At 33.8% G+C, this 22016-nt stretch overlaps 1 non-coding gene and 1 pseudogene across 1 annotated transcript; one reads left to right on the forward strand and one right to left on the reverse strand.

The window, feature by feature from the left end:
• The first annotated feature begins 253 nt into the window (after positions 1-253).
• On the forward strand, positions 254-8815 carry LOC136204051 (pentatricopeptide repeat-containing protein At3g09040, mitochondrial-like; annotated as a pseudogene).
• Positions 8816-21642: 12827 nt separating this feature from the next.
• Positions 21643-21749, reverse strand: LOC136204370 (small nucleolar RNA R71). The gene has a single exon (XR_010675213.1). It is a non-coding gene; the product is annotated as a small nucleolar RNA R71 (small nucleolar RNA).
• Positions 21750-22016: the final 267 nt, after the last annotated feature.

Genomic DNA, 22016 nt, shown 5'->3' on the forward strand with positions numbered 1-22016 from the left:
TGCATCATTGATCCAATAATACAAGCAAAACAGATCCACATGAATTCTAATAGAAAATAATCTCATTACTGTAAGCATGAAAAATGTGATAGTTAACTCTTGATGTATAATAGAAAGTACTTTCTCATTATAATAGAAAGTACTTTTAGAAACCAAAACCTTATGTTTCGGGCCAGGCTTCTCTAATCTAAAAAAATTGGAAACTTGCTTACTTTTATAGATTATCTCTTTAAAGCATATTTCTTGATAAAACATGGAGTTGGAGTACATTATAAAGGATAGAATTAGAATAATGATAGTGGTAAGCTCAAAAATATCTGATTTTGCAACTTTAACAAACAAGTAAAGTACATTATAACAGTGCAGGATTTCAATTGAATATTGTGTGGTGTTCATACTTAATAAAGAATTAAACACCTTGGGAGCCAAATGACATCGCAAATCGCGGTATACTTCATGATTGTGAATAAAGGTGACATTAGGAAACAAGTGGTTTCAGACTTGTAGAGTTGCTGCTCTTAATTCAACAAATTAAACTATTAATAAACTGGAATTCTGATATTTCATATGCATCAAAATTTAAAAGATGAAGGGGGCTTTTTTCATTAAGGCTAAAATTTGCTTAACTTAATGGTAAAATTATATAATTTAAGGCACATGAAAATAATATGCAGTTTATTAAAAATATGAAATTCCTAACAAACAAGAACAAAAACGATAGAGGAATAAAGTTAATGATGTTATAAAGACATGAATGGTTCAGACATGTGGCTCAATTGATTAGTTTTAAATTTCAATTTTTTCATAGTTAGTCCCTCCACTTTTAATGCCTAATAAATTGAATTACTAGCACATATATACTAACTTGAATGTAGATTAATTTGAATTGTTGATAGTTTTATGGTCTTTCATTTTTTTTATTTATTTGTAAGTTACTATTCATAATTTGAATGAACAAAAGTTCAAGGATAGTATGTATGGATTAACCAAAGTTGCCAATTAAGAAACCAGTTTCGAGTGCAACAATAGTGAATCCAAAATTCAACTTTTTCTATTTTATATATTTGTATCTATTGAAGTAATAGAAAAAATGAAGATAGCATAAAATATGCTCAACTTGGGCTAAAATAAATGAAAAAAAGCTCATTACCCCTCTATTCAGCACCACTGATGCACTAATCAGCACCAGGTGAAAAATCTTACCAAACTGATGCACTAATCATCATTGAAATCAACACTTTCAAGGGAATTAATTAAGGAAGCAGTTAATGAAAATCACTTTATAAAATCCTACATTTCTAACCAAACAAATGAATAAGTGAAGAATAAATGCTGGTTAATATGATCAAATGGAGGATGAACCTCTGTTATGTACACTCCTTGAATAACCAACGGCATTACCTACTTTTTAAATCCAAATTCCTACACTGTTCTAAATCTATTATATTTACCCAGCACTCAAAAATCATTGCTTTCTCTACGGCAGCCCAAAGCTGCCATTTTTATTCTCTACCCACTTCATTATCCTACTCTAAATTACTCTCTCAATTCACTGCTTCAAAATCTGACTCTAGGCAAGGTTATCCATTCCCATCTTATCAGATTTGCTTTATCCCAAGACCCTAAAATAAGAAACCTTTTAATCAATTTTTACTCCAAATGCCAGTTTTTCTAAGCATGCACAGAAACTGGCTGATGAAAGTACTGAACCAGATTTGGTTTCTTGGTCTGCTTTGATTTCTGGGTATTCACAAAATGGGTTTGGTAAAGAAGCAATTTTGGCCTTCCAACAGATGCGTTTGTTGGGGGTTATATGCAATGAATTTACCTTTCCAAGTGTACTTAAGGCGTGTACGGTCACCAGGGATTTATGGCTAGGGAAGCAGGTCCACGGGTCTGTGGTGGTTACAGGCTTTGAAAATGACGAGTTTGTTGCAAATAGTTTAGTTGGTTTGTATGCAAAATGTAGGGATTTCAGGAATTCTAGTAGGCTTTTTGATGCAATTCCTGTATGGAGTGTTGTGTCTTGGAATGCATTGTTATCTTGTTATGTGCAGAGTGATTTGTGTGTAGAAGCAATTGGTTTGTTTGGGGATATGATTTTGAGTGGAATAAGACCTAATGAGTTTAGTTTATCCTCTATGATAAATGCTTGCACTGGCTTAGAAGATATTGCTCAAGGAAAAAAGATTCATGGGTACTTAATAAAGCTTGCATATGAATTCAATTTATACTGGGCGAATGCTCTTGTTGACATGTATGGAAAAGTGGGATCTCTTGAAGAGGCTATTAGTGTTTTCGTAGGAATCGCCAAACCTGATATTGTTTCGTGGAATGCTGTTATTCCTAGCTGTGTTCTCCGTGAACACCATCCCTTAGCCGTAGAGTTGTTTGGGAAAATGAAAGATGCGAAATACGCCCCAATATGTTTACCATGTCAAGTGCTCTTAAAGCTTGTGCTGCAATGTGTCTTGGGGATTTGGGGAGACAGTTGCACACCAGCTTAATAAAGATGGATTTGGGAAAAGATACTTTTCTCGGTGTTGGACTCGTAGATATGTATTCCAAATGCAACTTAATGACTGATGCAAGTATCGGTCTTTAAGTTGATGCCGGAGAAGGACTTGATTACATGGACTTTCTATAAAATCAGGATTTGAATTCCACAACTATGTGGCGAACAGCCTTATAGATATGTAAGGAAAATGTGGTCACGTGCAAGACGCGACCAGAGTGTTCAAAGAAAATCCAATTGTAGATTTGGTGGCTTTCACATCCATGATAACAGGTTATTCCCAAGATGGACAAGGTGAAGAAGCTTTAAAGCTTTATCTTCAAATGCAAGATAAGGGAATCAAGCCGGATTCTTTTCTCTGCAGTTCTCTTCTGAATGCGTGTGCGAATTTGTCAGCATATGAACAAGGGAAACAAATACATGTTCACATCTTGAAGTTCGGATTCATGGCAGATGCTCATGCTTGGGCTGCCCTTCTCGGTGCTGCCCGAATCCATAAGAACATTGAGCTCGGAGAAAAAGCTGCTCAGATGCTCTTCTCACTAGAACCTGTAAATTCAGGCACTCATGTTCTTCTTGCGAACATTTATGCATCCACTGGAATGTGGGATGATGTGGCAAAGGTGAGAAGGTTCATGAAAGACAACATATTGAAGAAGGAGCCTGGAATAAGTTGGATAGAAGTAAAAGACAAGGTACATACATTCATAGTAGGAGACAAAAACAATGAAGATGAAATTGAAGATGTCAAGAAATTGGGTACATATATACTTGCTCCTCTTTCTTTTTGTCTAAATAAGTATATAGTGCTTACTCAAACTTAAACTAGAGAGTTCCGAATATGAATCCTAGTGACCTAAAAGGATGTCTAATCAGTTTGGAACAGAGTAATCAGATTCTTCTAATGTAGATGGGATATGAGAATTAATTAGATGAAATTGATTTTGTGTAGATGGGATACTCCAGTCCATGTGGAGCAAGTGGTGGGTTTATAGCACCATTTTTATATCCAGAACTGGAGTGGGATTTTAGATTACCATTAGTGAAGAGTATTAATGTAAGTGGACATAAATATGGACTTGTTTATGTTGGAATTGGTTGGGTCATTTGGAGAAATAAAGAGGACTTGCCTGAAGAGTTTATCTTCCATATTAATTATCTTGGTGCTGACCAGCCCGCCCTCACCCTCAACTTCTCTAAAGGTACACATATTTACTACCACTTTTAGTACCCCAAAATGCTACCTACAATCTTCATCATTATTATGTTGCAGGATCTAGTCAAGCCATTGCTCAATATTATCAACTGATTCGATTGGGTTTTGAGGTGAGAAATTCTATTATGATATTACCTAATGTTTTGCTGCATATAGAATTCAATAAAATGTGAAATGTAAAATAGAGATAACATGCTAGTACTGAAGGAAGGATTGGAGGCAACTGGGAAGTTCGATATAATATCAAAAGAGGTAGGGGTACCATTGGTAGCCTTCTCAATAAAAGACAGTAGCCAGCACAATGAGTTTGAGCTAGTTATGTAACTTAGAAAAGATGGATACAAAAGAAGAAATTTCAAAGAGAAAGAGAAGAAGAAGTGAATTGGGGTGTGTTTGGCCTCACATTCGTCGAGGGCGGTCAGTTTCTTCTTCTTGTTGGGATTCGTAAGTTGAGTTTCTTTGTGTGAAAACGCTTCAATACTACATTCACTGTATAATTTTCAAGGTGAAAAATACCCAGTTCTCATCAATTAGAAAAATTAAAAAAATCTCATGCTTAAACGATTAAAACATGAAGGTTTCAACCCATAAAAAATAGAAAAAGTTTCCCAAATCACAGAGAAAACAAAACAAAACACACATGTTCACTAAAGTAAAAAGAATTAAGGTAATAATTCTGAACTAAATGCCAGAAACATCAAGTTTGTTATACGAGTGTGAAATATACATTACAGATGTTGTATCGCTGAAATAACAAATGGGGAGATCAAGGCTTACCTCAACGGAAGAATTGAAAAGCCTCATAACAGAAAACCTCAACAGCAAGGACGGAGCGGCTGATCGGAAAAAGCTCGGCACTCTTTTACATAAGGCGAGCCATGGCAGAGTAGCGTTGAGAGAGAAGAGAACTTTGAGAGAGCAAGTTCTTAGCGATAGAGTTTTTTAGGTTTTGATTTTTTAACCCTCAGAGATACAAAACGACCGGGAAGTAAAATATGCGTTCCCTCCTAATTTTTAATCCTTAGAGTTTTTTAGGTTTTGATTTTTTAGGTCTAATTTTTAGGGGCAAATAAAATATTTTTTCCCTCCATAATTTCACAAGTACAAAAAGGGTCCTTCATAAAACAATTTTTTTTAATCCTGAGATATACAAAACGACGTCGTTTTGCATCCATTAGAATGAAAAAAGATCAAAAGTGTTTCAATTTTGGTACATCTCTTGCAACACTTTATAATTAGTGTTCTAAAATATCAAAGTTATGTGAGTTTGACATGTCTTTTGCAACATTTTATAAACCATGTTGCAAAAGATCGAAAAAAATCAGAAAAAATGTAACACATTACAGGCAACACATGTATTTTAGGTTGCAAGAGACCATCTATGGTGTAGTGAGAAAGAAACCAAGAGACGAGAAGAAACATGAAGATGAAGAACCATGGCTTAATTTTCTAGAAATAGAAAGATAAAGAAAAAAGAGATATAGAGAGAAAAAAGAGAAAGACATGGTGATGAAGCATTTGGTACAAATTTCGCAATATAAAGGAAGAGACTAGTACAGAAATGGCCTATGGCCACGGTCGTTTACCATCATTAGCCATGGTTGTACGACCATGGCCAAAGGGGGGCGTGGCAAATGCTAGGCATCATTAGCCACGGTTGTTTACCATCATTAGCCATGGTTGTACGACCATGGCCAAAGGGGGCGTGGCAAATGCTAGGCATCATTAGCCACGGTTGTTTACCATCATTAGCCATGGTTGTACGACCATGGCCAAAGGGGGGCGTGGCAAATGCTAGGCATCATTAGCCACGGTTGTATGATTGTGGCCAAAGGGGCATTAGAGTCGGTTTTTACGAATAACCGACTAATGCTTTACGTTTTTGCAATGGTTGTTGCAAAAAACCTGGCTGAAGGGGTCTTTAGCCATGGTTGTTTGTAACAACCGACTGCAATGCTGTGATCATTGGAGTCGGTTGTTGTAACAACCGCGACTGATGTCAATAACATTTCATTCATATATGGTATTAAAATTATCATAAGTATTTGGATTGAAGGGAGCTACACTAAATTAAAAGATAAAGCAACCAACTAACAAAAAATTAAAAAGACGAGGAGATTAAAAAAATTCCTTCAAAATTTTGGTTATGATCCAAGTGCTAATGATTCCAGAAAATAATTAAATTACAAAGGACATCAAAATTTGAAATGAATATTACATCCTTCCACACTAAAATCTATAATAAATTTCTTGTAAATATTTCTTAAACATTTTTTACTCAAAGGTTCGAGCTAGTAGGCCCTGCATCAAAAGTACAACACCATAGCTGGAACCCGACCTCTACCCTGCATTTTTCAGAAAAATGAACATCACCCGAAGGAACACAAATTCATTTTTTAAGTTAAAACACACACGTAAGATCGATTCCTATATACATATGATGATACAACACAGGAGAGTAATGCATGTTTCTACGTTTTCAACACTTTAATGGATCTAAGGAGTTGGCAATTTGATAGCCACATAGAGATATTGCAAACAAGTAAATTGGTGATTGCCTATGCATATAGATGATTGCCTATGCATATAGGTTGGCAAATTGGTGAAAATCACACATATTTCATCAATGCACTAATATAAACATAAAAAGACAGCAGCCTAAATAACATTCTTAATTGAGAAACATTTTTCAGGATTAAGAAAGGGGGAAGATATGTAATTACCCCATAGCCTTTCCCCTAAAAATATAGCTTCCAAAAGTTCCAATAGTAATGGATAGGGACCACAACATAAGGCATTACTTTCATCAGTGTAATTCCTGAAAAACAAAACAATACCCTAAAATTCCAACCATTTTGCTCATTGGAAAATAAATAACAAAAAAAGAAGGACTTACTTTCATCGGTGCATCAAGCTTCCAATTCCTGAAAAACAAAACAATAACCTAAGATTCCATAAATTCTCGAAACAATATCAGTTAAAAACAGACTCGTATGAATACGCTAGCCAAGGGTGCTATGTTTTTTTAATAAATAACAGAAATTAAATAAAAAATAAACAACAGAAAACAAAAATAAATAAAAACCTAACCTCAACCGGAGTAGACTACGGATGAACAGGAGCTTCGACCGAAGGCAACAAGCTCGGATGGCGGAATAGAGGGCGATGTAGCAGCGAACAATGGACGACGGAGCCGCAAAACAGTAGGAGATGAGGAGGCATACTGAACGGCCACAATGAATTCGGAAGGGCAGGAAGCCACGGAGCTCGAACGACGGTGCTGTGTTTTTTTTTATCTCAAATGCGTTTGAAGGGATAAAGGAAGAGAGGAGAAAACCGCAGTGCTGAAAGTAGGAATTTATGCCCTACTTTTGTTATTTCTCATTTAGTCCTTTATTCTTCAATCAAATCCTTATTGTTTAAATTTGATTCAATTAAATCCCTCCATCCTTCAATTCATCCTCAAGTATCAAATCAAGTTCCATATGAATTTTTCTTTTAGTTTTTTTTGTTTGGCTTAATGCATCATTTGCCCCTGAATTTGTCCAAAATGGTTGATTGGCCCCCTGAACTTTTAAAGTGTCTCGACAGCCCCTGAACTTGCATAAAATGTTCAGTTAGCTCGCTGAACTTGCATAAAATGTAATCAATTAATCACTCGGTTGTAAAAAAAGTAGGTTAAATGCTAAAGATATGTTGCACGCATCTTAAAAAAGTAAAACGACTAAGGTCGGAGTATGCGATTATAATATTAGACAAGAAAATGTTTTATAGTTAAATAAGTAAGAAATTCCTTTTTAACATGTTTTAATCTATTTTGTAAAGTATATAATAACACTCTAAGGTACGTGTAATATATCTTCCGCATTTGATTTATTTTTTACAACCGAATGATTAATTGATTACATTTTACGCAAGTTCAGGGGGCTAACTGAACATTTTATGCAAATTCAGGAGGCTTTCGAGATACTTTGAAAGTTCAAGGGGCCAATCAACTATTTTCGACAAGTTCAGGGGGCAAATGATGTATTAAGCCTTTTTGTTTTGCTGTTTCATTTTTGGTAAGGTGAAATTGATGTTCATGATTGTCTTATTGGCATAGCTGTTATGTTACGAGTATATTTTACACATTTATTATTATGAATTTCTATTTAAAATTTCTATGTAAACATGATTGTAAGGATAACTACTTTTCTTACTTCACAACGTCTTTAATAGATAGATTTACACCAGAATTGATATGTCGTGAACTCTTTAACATATCGACTCTTCGACTCCTCCAAAAAATCGAATAAGCATTTGCTGATGCATTTGAAAAAATATCCATATCATGAGTGAATACATGAAGCTGTAGTGGATCATTTGTTTAGTTATTCTTCCTGATGTAATTATTTGCGTAGCCTAAAATTAATAAACTTTTAGGTATTAAAATTGTTTGCTTTTTAGCTAATTTGTCAATTTTTACCAGCTTCAAAACTGAATTGATATCTAAATTTAGACTTGTGCTAAAATAATGCTGTTTGCCAACTTGATTCATATTTTTGACCCTTAATTCATATTTTTTACACTGTTATGAATTAATTTAATAGTTGATAATTTTGGAATTTTAGATGAGGCTTTTAACTCTATCTGTTTTTTTTTCAAATGAAGGAGAAAAAAGTACAAGTAGAAGGCTTCCAATAGCAGGATAAGCCACCGATGAACCCAAAATGGAGAAATTAAAGAATAAATTAGTCCATTTTTTTTATTTGATGGTGATGAAGTTAAAAATTCAACTATGCTTTTGATAAGTTAGCTTTCTTTTATTTCCCAGATCATATGCAAATATTGCATTGTTTTTTAAACTCCAAGATAACTTGGGCCTAAATTAGTTTTTTGAAATTTTCCATATCATATGCAAGGTTTGGAGACTATATATAAGAAAACCTTTTTAATCTTAGTGACTTTCCATGTTTTGGTGAATTTTTGAAGTTTTGTAGGGTTTATCTGATGTGATATCAAAATCACAAGAGCATGGAACAAAGGAGCTTAGAGTTAAAGGAGACCAGTATAAGCATGAAGGATCCATTGGAGTTGTCAATTAGACCTATGACGAAGAATCATGCAAAGAATGACCAACAAATGCTTAATGGACTCGTCTTAAGCTTCTTTAAGCAAGGAATGGATTTTAGCGAAGTTATATGTTGTATTCAAACCTAAGCCCATAATAGTGATATGTAAAAAGGTTGATCATATTTTAAGAGAAGCTTTGGACTTGCATGTGTTTGGCATGTGCAAAACCCATTGAGACTCATTAAAATTAATGTTATAACCTTATAGGGTTAATTGGGCTTATTTCTAGCTAATTAAAAGGCCCAAATAATGTTAATTAGTGGACTGAAATTGGGCTGTAAAGGACAAAAACGAATTTAATGTTTTTTCTTGTCTAATTAGGATTTCTTTTACCTTTGTGCACTAGGATTCAACTTCCTTTTTAGTTTAGGTTTAGGTTTATTTTGTAGCCTATATAAAGGCTTGTATTCTTCATTATTTTCATCAATCAGACATTAATATTTTTATGAACAAAAGTTCTTCTTTTCCTTTGGGAATTATTTTCAATCCGGGACTGAATTCTTTATTGTGAGCTTGAGAGACCGGGTCATCATTCTTGCAATATTATCTTGATCGTGAACAAGTATTTTGGTAAGGTACTTGTGAATCGCCAAACACTTACGTTCCAATTTAATTATTCGAAGGTGTAAGGTTAGATCTCCTTTCATTGTCTTTAATTATTTGGGATTGGTTTGTTATCACCAATTTATGTTTGTTATTTGATTCTATTACTTCCTTAAGATAGATCGGGAAAACTTGTTGATTTGTTTATTATCTCTCTTTCATAACCAATATCACATCATTCACATCAGTATTAAACAAAGCTCACTTTAAACCTGGGAGGATGAATTTCATGTTGATGTATGGTGAGAGGGAAGCATGAGATTATTTACCTGTATTTTCTTGCACTAAATCAATAATAGGGCAGATGCTTAGACCTTCAAATAGTAGAATAATGTGAGATAATATTGTTGTAAAAAAAATGTGAGAATGCTATACGTCCTGGTGGTGGTGTCAATCAAATGTGAATCTAATATAAATAAAAAGGACAATTTTTTTGTTTTTTATGCATAAGATCATAACATAGATTAGTTTTACAAAATCATTTACACTTTTTTTTTTGTAAGGACTTATATTATCTCTAATTTATTAATTTGTTTAAAAAAACATAACATAAAGTTCTTTTTTTTTCTTTTACTAAATGTGGTACGGTTTAATTTTTGTTATTATTACGCTTAATGCTTCTCCAGCCCCTTAACTTATCTAAATTGGTCATTTTACCCCTCCAACTCATCGAATGTCCTATTTACCCCCTTAACTCCATAAAAATGGTATTTCTCACCCCCTTAACTTGTCCAAATTTATCATTTTACTCATTCTCAACTCATTGAATATCTTATTTACCCCATTAACTCCATAAAAGTGATATTTCTCACCACTTATGATCCTATTTACCCTCTTAACTCCATAAAAATGGTATTTTTTATCCATTTATAGTAGTCAAAAAAGTTGAAAAGAGAAAGAACGAATAAAAAATACAAATAATAAGAACATTAATATAAACAAGTTAATGTACCAAAATAGGCCTATGATTTTTGGGGAAGTATCAATTTAGGTTCCACTTACAAAATAGCATAAATATAGGTTTAACGTTTAAAAAAACTTATTAATTTAGGCTTCGATAATGAATTGTAAGGGGTAAAAAATATCACTTTTATGGAGTTAAGGTGGGTAAATAGAACATTTTATGAGTTGGAGGGATAACTGGACAAGTTGAGGGGGTGAGAAATACCACTTTTATGGAGTCAAGAGGGTAAATAGGACATTCGATGAGTTGAGGGGGTAAAGTGACCAATTTGGACAAGTTAAGAGGGCTGGGGAAGCATTAGGCCTTATTATTAATATAAATATTTTAATATATTCCGTACATTGCACGGGGTTTTATACTAGTTAATTATAAAAGCATGAAAATATAAATTATTATAAAAGTTATATAAATAAAATAAATTATAAAAAATTTAAATCAAAACTATTAAATATAATTATGATTATATATATTTAAACTAAATTTTGGAAATTCTTTTTATGTACGTGTTATATATAATTTAAGTTATAAAATTCACAAATTATTAAATAAGTTAGTTAAATAAATAAATTAGATTAGATAAATGAATAATTAATTATATTTAATATTGATGTATTATTAAATTAATATTATTTGCCACGGGTTCATAACAACTTTATTTACTACGGTCCATGTAATAACCGTGGAAAATTTATTTGCCATGGTTCCTTATAGGACCGTGGCAAATAACATTTTTTGTCACAGTCCTACAAGGAACCGTGGCAAATAACATCTTATTCGCCACGGTCCTTGTAGCAACCGTGGTAAATATTGTGTTATTTGCCACGATTCCTTGTAGGACCGTGGCAAATACCATTATTTACCATGGTTCCTAACAGAACCGTGGCAACTAAGCCGTGGCCATAGGTCATTTCTATACTAGTGAAATAGAAGATGAAGGGAAGGAGAAGGAAACCATGCAAATGGAAGATGAAGGGAAGGGAAAGATGAAAGGTTGAAGTATTTTGGCAAAGTCACAATAATATAGTCCACATATGTAGTAGGTTGGATAAATGGTCTAAATATGGAAATGTGTCTTCCATTTGACTCAATTTTATAATTTTCCTAACTTAATACAGAATGAAATGACCATTTCTTCCAACTAAATGGAATTCTCTCTAATTAATTAATAATCATTTAAATTTTTTGAAACAAACATATAATGCTCCTTCCGTTTTACAATATTTGTCTTTCTAGTGAAATTGTTTTGTTCCATAACATTTGCCGTTTTGATTCAATATCTATATACATGAATTGATATTTTATACTCTATTTAAATTATCTTTTTATTTTAAAAATAAATAAAATTAATTAGTGGATGTAATTAATATAAAGATAACAAATTCTTTCCGTTAAAATTAATTATTTTTCTTATTTTATTTTATTTTTTTTGTCAGAAAAAACAAATATTATGTGGTAGATGGTTTACAAGATAAACAATATTATCACTTGGAAAATGCTTTTACAATAGTCAAAGTCGTCCACTAACATTTTCCATGGATAAACACTATTTACAAATTTTAGATAGGGATAAATATTATCAATTGTGATTGAATTTTTTTTAATTATCACAAAATGATAGGTTAATTTCAATTTTTCTTAATAAAATTATTTAATTTTAAATTTTATTTCAATGCAGCGATTTCAAAAATAAAAAATACTCGAAAGATGATTTAGTTTCCACATCAGCACTAATCAATTTTCACTATTGATCGAAATGACGTGTGACTATCAGTTAACTAACCGAACGACATATGACTTCCACCTAGCTGACACGTGTTGTTTCACTCAACTAGTTGGTAACCAAATGTCATCTAGGTGGTAGCTAGCCACTTGTCCTTTCGGTCAACAATGCAAGTTGACTATTGATGATGTGATAACCACGTCACTTTTTTGATGTATTTTTGCTCTTAAAGTCGTTAGAGTGATTTAGTTGAGACAAAAATCAAAATTAAATACTTTTATTGAGATAAATTGAAATTGAGTGACCATTTTGAGTCAACCATAAAATTCAAGTAACTAACAATGTAACTAGATAGATACAATTTTAGATTTTAGAGTAGTGAATTGTAAATGGCATACTAACGTTTAAAAAAAATGCAGATTTAGTCATAATGTATGAAATGTTGTAAATTTAATCATAACGTTTCTAAGTAAGATCAATTTTAGTTTGACATTACAAAATTTTAAAAAAGCTGGTTTGATTGTTGTCACGTCCGTGTCTAAATTTCTAAAATTTATATTTTGATATTAGTATATATTATAATTATTAGGTGTGTGATTTTTATTTGGTGCTATGGGAAAAGTTTGGAGTAAATTTGATAGTTTTAGGTGTAAATTAAAAGTTTAGGATAAGTTTTAAAAGATTATATAAAGATGGAGGACCAAACTGGATATTTATCAATATGGATTTATATATATTCGAAGAACAGGGAGATAGGATCATTATCTGATTCTTTTTCTTTTTCTTTTCTTTTTTCTATTTTCTTTTTTATTCATCAATTTTCTCTGAACCGTTTCTCTACCGTTTCTTTGATTTACGGATATTCGACCGTCCGAATCACTCGAAATTGGAAACATAACATCCTTATCTATAGATCTAAGTCCTAACCGAAGAGTTTTTGAGTTTCGGTAGTGTTTGGAGGGAAACGTTTTAGACAGGATTTAGAGGAGAATTGAACGGGTGTATTTTCCTCAATTAGTAGTTAAGGTAAGTAACTATCAACTATATTTTGAGTTTTATGTATATAGATATATATAATCAAAAAAAAAATTCAGAAATTGATATTTCAGGGTTTATACGGGTCTTTTGTAAAATTGGGGTTTTTCACGATTTTGCTTTTTATTGTGAAATTATGGTTCAAATGAAGCTATTGCCTATGCTTCTTTGTGAATTTCATAATTTACTTGATTATTTTGATTTAAGGCTTAATTTGGTTGATTTACATATATACATATATGTTTTTGGTTTCAATATATATCTATATTGAACAAAATGAATTTGATGATTTCTTACGAATTGTTTTTGGATTGAGAAATCTGTTGCGGTTATTGTTGTTATTATTTTGGGTTGAAGTCCAAATATGATTTTTATGATACAAAAGGGCTAATTGAAGCCAAATGATTTATGATTATGAAATAGTTTGCAATTTGATTGTGAAAGGATATTTGAGTACGTTATGATTTTATGATTTTATATCCATCGAGAGTTATCCGGATCGGTGGTTTTATATTTGAAGACCATTTCAGTGAGGGACATGTCCTGTATACACAGTCTGAAGACCTATTGGGTATGGCAGTGAAGTGTTGGGTAAGACCATATGGGATAGGCAATGTTAAGAGACGTCTCGACTATATATGTGGTTGTGGATTGATACTTAAGGGGAGAAACTCGGGGATGGATACAATGTTTTAAGTTCATTTGGATTATGTTTGATATAAGGTTTTACGTTTGATTAAATACGAGTTGGTTTGATAAAACATTTATTTGATTACACTCTTTTATAATGTTTTGATTAAATCCCTTTATAAATGTATATATGTAGCTATGTTAAGTAAAGTTGGTTTTTATAGCTGATAGTTTCTTACTGAGATTTTTGTCTCACGTTTTTAAACGTTTTAATGTTTTTAGGTGAGAAAGTACAGGATATAGAGAAGGTTACCGACCGTTTAGGCGGGGTTTGGAAGTTGGCTGCTTATTAGAGAATTATGGTTAGAACTTTCGTAGTTCAATTGTAATATAATGGCGTTGGATAATTTGGAGACTCTTAAGTATTGATTATGATCTTTCTATTTCACGCCCGATGCCGATTGAGGTCGTCTAGGGTCGGGTGTGACAGTTTGGTATCAGAGCCTAGATTAAATTCTTCTGACCTAAGGTTGATAGTAATTGAGGAATATCGATATTTGGTAATACCTAAGAAATAATCGATAGTAATCGAGGAATATGGATATATGGTGATAGCTAAGAAATAATTTGGAATTTTTCGAGAATTGAGTACCTAGCTAATGAGGTGTAAAAATAAGATTTGATGGTTAGCAATATCTAAATGTATGAAATTTTGGTGATATGGGTTATGAGTAAGTCATAACTTTGAGCTAGAAATATAGAGAATTGTCTATATAGGTGCTATTGGAAAATCAGATTCGTACCTGAATCTTGTGATGCATGTTTTGACCAGATATATGTGAAATCTGTCATGGAGTCCTAAATGAAAGATCTTTATTTTTGTCTTACGTTTCTAGAGGTTTTTGAATCGCCTTAATCGGACTCCGTATAAGAAGTTAAGCTGGAAACGACATATGTTGGTCATTTTAGAATTTGGTTTTTCTTTTGATTTTTCTCCTTAGTGTGACTTGGAATTGATATTTGGGAGTTTAATAGTTAGCTGAAAAATATACGTATCTCAGATGTGAAGTAAGGTTAAGAGACTTTGAAATGATATGATGAGTTTTGAAGTTAATACATATGTGATTAAGAAAGCGAAAATGTGGAGATTTCAATTAATTGTTTTGGAGGTTGATTATAAATTGGAGATTATGATAGGAGTTTAATAAGTTATGAAATCTTAATTTGAATAAATGATATTTGAATTCAAAGTACAGATCTATTGTCAAACTTTATCGGGTTGAGGTTTAGAATTATTGAGAGTTATATAAATGATGTTTAGAGAGATACCGATGGTAGTGATCAATGAGAAATAAAGTGGAAGAATATATTTGAGTTCATGATTTGATGATTAAGAGGGTAAATAGGATTATAAGTGGTGAAAAATACCACTTTTATGGAGTTAAGGGGGTAAATAGGATATTCGATTAGTTGAGAAGGGGTAAAATGACAAATTTGGACAAGTTAAGAGGGTGAGCAATACCATTTTTATGGAGTTAATGGGGTAAATAGGACATTCGATGAGTTAGAAAGGTAAAATGACCAATTTGGACAAGTTAAGGAGGCTGGAGAAGTATTAAGCCTTTTTTTTTTTTCAACCCCTAGATCCTCATTCCCTATAAAGTGAATTCTTCTTCCAGTAGATTCCACTACTTCTCACACATAACTAAATTTCAATTCACTGTGAATTCTTATTCAATTCCCTATGAATTCTTAATTAGAGTTAGGATTTGTATAATATGCATAATTTCAATTTAACCCCAATTCTTTTAATTCATGCAATTAGGCCTCTTTTATCATATTTTTATCCATATTTATAGTTTATTTTTTTTATTATAAAAATTCACTATGTATAATCAATCTCTATCCTTATAAAAATATAAAAAGACTAGTCTGAAAATGTTGTTTTTGAAACGTTATCCAAATAATAATAATAATAATTCAAAAGATCCAGAACTTAAGACATCAAAATTAGAATGATCAACTACCCTTGGATGATTTTTTTTTCCATAGTAATTATCTCCGATCAGGAAATGAATGTTATAGGTACCTTTAAAATAGTTAAAGCCAAGATATAAGTTTTGAAGCATGGTGAAATTTCAAAAATGTCTATTTAAATGTCTTTACAAATGGTTGAAAAACAATCTTAAAATTTGTAACTTATTTCATGTGAATGGAGTGCAAAAAAAATTGGACCAGTGAATGAGTTGACACTCTAAGACAAGAATTCTAAAGCAGAAATATGAATAAACATATTTAATGAAAGATTGCAAATTAAATTATTAAATTTATGAAAAAATCCAATAATCACAGTGAAGAATATAAATAATTATTTATTGTATAAATATCGAACTTGAAGAATATAAAGATTGCTAATATTATATGGGTGTTTATTGGTCGTTTCAGTTTAAAAACCTAACCGAACCGAAATAACAAAAAACCAAATACCAACTAAAATGTGAACGAACCTAACCAAATAATATTAGCAAGCCGAATCGAACCAAAATATTTGGTTTGGTTTTCGGTTAACACATGCTAACTAGTAAAATTAATATATATAATTTTATAAGTTTTAATTAATTTAGTTTAATTTATAATTTTACATAGTTACGTATGTTGAGTAGCATACAACATAAAATTTAAGCAAAGTTTGAAAACTAAAAATTAATGAAATACCCCTTAAGCCTAACTTTACTTATGTGTGTGAGGAAAGTGGGGGTATTATTCTTGAAGAAGGGGAGAGTGACCTTGGGCTTGTTAACCTCTTGTCGGATGATGAAGAACCCACTTATTGTGTGGAGGTTGATGAATATGGTGATGGGAGAGATGTTGGTGGTTCCACCATGATGGGTGGTTGCATGTCTTTTGAGTCAAGCGGTTTAGCATGTGGGATAGTCGGCTTGAGCTATGGAGAGAAGCCAATAGGAATGATAGGTCGTGGGAGAGAGCGGATTGTGGATGAAGAGGGAAGCAAAATTCCGTATGTCCAAGAAGAAGATGAACTTAGAAAGGAGATTGATGGAGAAGGAAACTTCGAAATTGAGCTACTTAATGATGATGAACTTGACTACTATGAGCGAGAGTTCCGGAAGGGAATGGAGGAAAGTGGAGACGTGGGACCAATGTCCGAAGATGGGGAGTATGAGTCTTTCAACGGACAGCCATGGGGCATTCTACCTTTGGGGAAGATACCGCGTGACATTGCATGGGATCCGAGAGGTCCTATGCTATGTCTTCCTCATGATCATTTGAGCTTAAAGGAAATGGATAAAGAGTACGTTGTGACACCTCTAGGAAGAAATGAGATTCCTAGCACATGCACACTAGGAATGAACCGAGCCTTCCACTTGGTAAATTCGGAACTTGATATTTTGTTCTTGATTGAGATGCATGTGTTGGGATATATGTTATGTTTGTTGGGGGGACATCAACCCTATGAGGAGTCCATAAGGAGTGATGTGATGGTGAAGAGAGTAAACTTCAAAGAATATTTGGTGAACGGGAGCGGCCGTCCGGATGATGTAGAGAGAATGGAAGAGATTCAAGAATGGCGGGATAGTGGCAAAGTTAGTGGAGAGGCGACTCGAGAAGCCGCGAGATTGTTAACCCAAGACAAAGAAGGGATCGATACAAGTGTTCTTGGGATCACTACGAAGTGGGTTGACAAATGTTGTCGGGACATCCCATTTGATGTCGGCTATGAGCGGAATAAAGTTGGGATTAATGTCCATGTTTGTGAAGTGGACAAAGAGGAAATCTGGGGTTGGTCGGTTAGACATGTCGTGGGAGTGTGGAGGAGCTTCCAAGACATTGGGACGGATTGGTTTGATCAACTTCGTCGAGATATTCCGTTCGATGTCGGTCGGATATTGAGGCGAGTCTTATGGGGGATAAGCACCGAGGGCAAGACACGAGTTGAGGTGTGGGAAGAGTGCATAACGAGAGGAGGAAGCCGACAGTATATGGAGTGGCTAACCCCTACCGAGCACAAGTCTTGTTCTATAGTTGAGTTGGGGTCCAACTCTTTTGAAGAAGAGGAGAATGATGAGGGCATCTTGTCCCTGGACGCAGGGCGTGAGAGAGGACACGCGGGGCGTGAATCCGGAGCCAAGAGAAAGGAGGAAACCACGTGGGAAAAAGGGTCTCTTAGGCATTCCACGCGGGGCGTGTTGTCCAACACGCGGGGCGTGGATCGAACCTTCAAAGAGAACCAATTCTAGGAGCTCGAACACGTGGGGCGTGCCTCCTCATACGCGGGGCGTGTCTCTTCCACGCGGGGCGTATCAAGACCCATGCGGGGCGTGTCCTGCCTGGAGTAAACTTCTTTACCAAGTTCTTCATGCTTGGGACCACTCTTTAATTACACCTTTGCCACTCCCTATTTACAACTTTACCACTCCTTATTTACAAGCATGCCACCCCTTTATCATTAACCCTACTTTACCCTTTTATATTTGTATTGTAATTAGTAGATAGTTTACCCTTTTTGTAATTTGGCAATTAGGTTTTTGAGATGCTATAAATTCATCTCTTTCTTTTTGTAATAGGTTAACTTTTATGAAATACAATTTATCATCTTCTTCCTTGTGAAGTTTGTTAAGGTTTTATCCTTCAACAATGGGGATTTCACTATTCCTATGGATTTAGTCCATGAATTAGGATCCACTCCTTCTAGTTTAGCTAGATAAGTTGTTAGCCTTTGTGAGTTTACGGTTTAAAACTTTCAGATTTATTTAATCCGTATCAAAGAGGAGGAGGAGAAGGCAAACGGCGAACGGAAGAGGAGGAAGAAGGCGACCCTTTTTCCGGCAATCTCGTCCCAATATATATTGTTTCTCTTCCTTTTTCATGTTTTTCCTGGTTGTGCAAACCCCAAAAACTGTGGCATTGTTATCTGAAAATGCATTTTGGTTGGAATATTAGTTTCAGATTTTTCCCCGACAGTGTTGATATCTATAGATATTTGTCGATATTTGTAGATATATGTAGATATTTGTAGACATCTGTAGATATTATAGATATTTATAGATATCCGTAGATATTTATAGATATATGTAGATATCTGTAGATATGTGTTGTCGATATCTGTAGATATTTGTAGATATATGTTGTCGATATCGACAAATATTGTAAATATCTACAGATATCGACACTATCGGGGAAAAATGTCTGAAACTGATATTCCAACCAACGTGTATTTTCAGACAACAATGCTAATGTTTTTGGGGTTCGCACGATCAGTAAAAACATGAAAAATGAAGAGAAACAATATACATTGGGTTGTAGAGAAACAACCTGCTAGATCTTAACGATGAATGGACTAAGTTTTAAATCTTTTCAATGAAACTAAAAACCAATGAAAAACTTATATGATTGTAGAAATTTTGTTGTATGAACTGTGAGTTGGATTAATTGTTGTAGTATTTGTAGTCGTTCTGTAGATTATTTTGTTCTTTAGAGAGAGAGAGAGCACGAGAGAGAGGGGGAAAGACAAAGACACACAGTTATGTTAAGGAAGAAGACGAGGGTAAATGTTAAGCCCAAAATATACCTAAAATATCATTAACATTTACATCATTTTTATTACAAATTTATGTTGTTTATATCTGTTTAGATTACTTTTACTCTCAAATATCTTTCTTTCTTGCAAGGTACCTAGATATTTGGTAAAATCCAAATAGGAACGAAAAAGGATCTAAAACAGAAGAAAAACCCTACAAAAGGAGTCAAAGACGACGTAAATCAAAAGCATCAAGTCGAGGACACGAGCGAAGGCAAAGAAATGGAAAACTCACCGTGCCGCCACAGCGAATCTCCCACCCGCGGCCGCGACACGCGTGGTTCATATTTCCTCCCTTCGTCCAACGTTCAACTTAATGTTCCCCCATTCACGGCCGAGGATTCCCATTCTCGGTAAGTGCAGAAATTCTGCCAGATGCAATTAACACATGTTGAAATCCAAGAAACGCGTTCGTTCGAGTGGATAAAGACGTCCTTTCACAACGGACACAACTCTTAACCAACGGATACAATTTTTCACAAAGGATACATCACTTCAATCTCAACCCTTCAATCTCTATAAATAAAGAGTTGATGTTGAGAAAAAATGCAATGTAATGTTATGTAATATAGATATAGAATCAGAGCGTAGAACTAATGTCTAAGCTCTAAGTAAAAACAATTCGAGAGTTAGAAATTAGATTCTGTACAAAACAAGATGAGGTACACATATTGTTTATAGTTTAATTACAACGCAGTAGCGTTTAGACATTGTTCCAGTTTTAGTTTGCATCATGGTAGTCGCCGATCGAATCCCTATTACGAAGTTACAGCGAGAAGATTGAGTAGAGTGTTCGCCCCTGAGCCTGACAACCTCTAAGGAAACCCAAGGAAAGGACTGATCAGCCGTTCACTTGCATGCCCTCGAAGAACTCGATGCTCCATGTTCTCTGTAAACTTGTATCAATTTATTTTTCATCTAATAAAGTCCGTTCTATTCGACAAATCGTTATGCAGCACTTATGGTAACCAATCCAATGAAGTGAGGCTGGTGTTTTCATTAATATGTAGTTAAATTCAAAATCATTACAAGGAAACTTTGTTGAACACTTAGGCAAATTATCATCTCAAAAGAGTTTTAATTTGAGTAAGGGCAACTATCCCGAAAGGGTTTTGTCGCGTTCAAAGCCAAATAATTAGAGGTTCCGTCATTTATTTCATCATCATAATTGATACAAAGTTTAAGTTGTTTTCTTTGCTTAATGCAAATGAATACATTCATTGTTTTTTCTAAAAAGTTCTAAATGTTCCTGTTTTGTAAAATTCATCCCTAAATCAGAAGATCTTTCTAACAATCGATTTATTCTAAATATAAAATCTTATTCCAGCATTTTCAAATATTCAAAGTCCACAAATTCAATTAAACAATTTCCTAAATTCAATTAGACAAATTTCACTTTTCATTTACATTCAATAGTAAATCTAACAAGTTCGAAATTAATTCAAAAATAAGTTTTTCGTTAAAAAACGTATCCCTGTGGGATCGATATTTTTATTACTACAAGCGAAACCGTGCACTTGCGGAAATCGCTCAATAAGTTTTTGGCGCCGTTGCCGGGGATACGCCAAAATTTTTGACAAAATTTTTTATTTTTCGTATTTTATTTTCGAATCTAGGTTTACACATTATTTTTTATACAACTTTTATATTTTATTTATTTTCAGTTTATATAACATATTTGTTTTCAATTTTGTTTTGAAGGTAGTTTGGCTCGTGTAACAATTTCAAGTCCATGCGCAGTTCGCGAAATTCGGGCACGCCACTAGACCCTTTTGATCCAGAAATTGAAAGAACACTTAAGAAAAACAACAAAAACAACAAAAACAAAGACAAGACGCCCATAAAAACCAAAGTAGTCCAGCTAGAAAATATGGCCGATCCACCGACACTTATGGATTATGCTAGGCCAGGAATGGCCGGTGTAACTAATAGTGTAGTTAGACCCCGTATAAACGCAAATCAATTTGAAATTAAGCCTGCTTTGCTTAATATGTTGCAAAACAACGTAACGTTTTACGGACTACCTAACGAAAACCCTAATGCCCATTTGACAAATTTCTTAGAAATTTGTGACACTTTTAAAATTACTGATGTAACAGCCGAAGCAATCAAACTTCGCCTCTTTCCTTTCACTTTGAAGGATAAGGCAAAAATTTGGTTAACTTCTATGCCTGCTGCAACATTTGAAACTTGGGACCAATTAGCCCAAGCGTTTTTATCAAAATATTTTCCCTTAGCAAAAACCGCAAGAGTCATCAAAGAATTGACATCTTTTACACAAAATGATAATGAAACTCTTTATGAAGCTTGTGAACGTTTTAAAGAACTTCAACGTTTATGCCCACACCACCAACTGCCAGATGCACTTTTAATGCAGACATTCTATAATGGATTAAATCCTACAACTAGAGGTTCATTAGATGCTATGTCTGGAGGGTTATTTATGAAGAAGACGTCTGTCCAAGCAAGAGAACTTTTGGAGGAAATGGCAATCAACAGCAGTATGTGGCCCGCAGAGCGTGGACATATACCAATGGCGAAACTATCATCCTCAGGTACATCATCGGTTAAAGGTATAATGAATCTTGATCCAGTTGCGATGTTACAAGCCCAAGTTTCTGC

The sequence above is a fragment of the Euphorbia lathyris genome, chromosome 8 (assembly GCF_963576675.1).
Source record: "Euphorbia lathyris chromosome 8, ddEupLath1.1, whole genome shotgun sequence".
Taxonomy (NCBI): Eukaryota; Viridiplantae; Streptophyta; class Magnoliopsida; order Malpighiales; family Euphorbiaceae; genus Euphorbia; species Euphorbia lathyris.